Raw genomic sequence first — 1,643 nt, 5'->3', positions numbered from 1 at the left:
CAGAGATCCTTTCTTCTCTGAAAGAACAATCCAGAGATAAGAGCTGTGCTCAATTCTTCAGAAACCATGCTAATGAGGGAGAGCAGAGTAAAATATATTGTCAAAAGAAAGTGAGTGTGAAGTCGTTCAGTCGTGTTCAACTCTTTGTGACCCCATGGACTGTAGCCTACTGGGCTCCTCCATCCATGGGATTTTCCAGACAAGAATACTGGAGTGGGTTGCCATTTCCTTCTCCAGGAGATCTTCCTGACCCAGGGATGGACCCAGGTGCCCCTAATTGTAGGCAGATGCTTTACCATTTGAGCCATCAGGGAAGTCCCTCAAGAGAGGGAAAAAAAAAAAAAAAAAAACAAGCAAACAAAATGACAACTAAAAGACCCCACCAACCTGAAATTGTTTATCCTACAAAAATATCCTTCAAAATTGAAGGAGAAATAAAAACTTTCTCAGACAAACAAAATCTGTAATCAGCTGCTAGTAGATCTAACTTACAGGATATGTTTTTTTTAAAAAAAGGTCTTCACTCTCTCACACCTTACACAAAAAATAACTCTAAATGTCTTAAAAGCATAAATATATTAGACATGGCACCATAAAACTGCTAGAAGAAAATATAGGAAAAAAAATCTCTGACATAAATCATATCAATGTTTTCTTATGTCAGTCTCACAAGGCAACAGAAATAAAACTGAAAACAAACAAATGGGATCTAATCAAGCATATAGACTTTTGCATATCAAAGGCAACCATAAACAGAATAAAAAGATAGCCTACAGAATGGGAGAAAATATTTGCAAATGGCAAGGGCTTAATTTTTAAAATATACAAACAATTCATACAATTCAATAGCAAAAACAAACAAGCCAATCAAAAAATGGGCAGAAGACTTAAATAGACATTTCTCCAAAGAAGACTTGCTGATGGCCAGTAAGTGCATGAAATTGTTTGGCATAGCTTATTGTTAGAGAAATACAAATCAAAACTGAGGTATGACCTCATACTGGTCATAATGGCCATCATCCAAAAATCAACAAATAATGAACACTTGAGAGCATGTTCGGGAACCATCTTACACTGTTGGTGGGAAAGCAAATTGGTATAGCTACTATGGAAATCACTATGGAGGTTCTTTAAAGAGCTAAAAATAGAGTTACCTTGTGATCCAGCAATCCCATAGCTGGAGATACATTTAGAGGAAACCATAATTCAAAAAGATACACACACTCCAATGTTCACTGAAGCAATATTTAGAATAGCCAAGACATGGAAGCAACCTAAATTTCCGTCAAAACATGAATGGATAAAGAAGTAATATTCCATATATAGAGTGGAATAATACTTAGCAGTAAAAAAGAATGAATTAATGCCATTTTTAAGTAATGTGGATGGAAGCTATCAGGGAGGAAGGAATGGCAACCCACTCCAATATTCTTGAGGGGAAAATGCTTTGGACAGAGGAGCCTGGTGGGCTATATTCCATAGGGTCGCAAAGAGTAAGACACAACTCAAGTGACTGAGGTTGAAAATGAACTTGTATGACCTAGAGATTATCATAATAAGTGAAGAAAATCAGCCAAAGACAAATATCATATGATATCACTTTTTTTTCCATTTATTTTTATTAGTTGGAGGCTAATTACTTT

Source organism: Odocoileus virginianus, chromosome 4 (assembly GCF_023699985.2).
Source record: "Odocoileus virginianus isolate 20LAN1187 ecotype Illinois chromosome 4, Ovbor_1.2, whole genome shotgun sequence".
Taxonomy (NCBI): domain Eukaryota; kingdom Metazoa; phylum Chordata; class Mammalia; order Artiodactyla; family Cervidae; genus Odocoileus; species Odocoileus virginianus.
The sequence above is the reverse complement of the archived record's forward strand: the minus strand, read 5'-3'. Positions refer to the sequence as shown.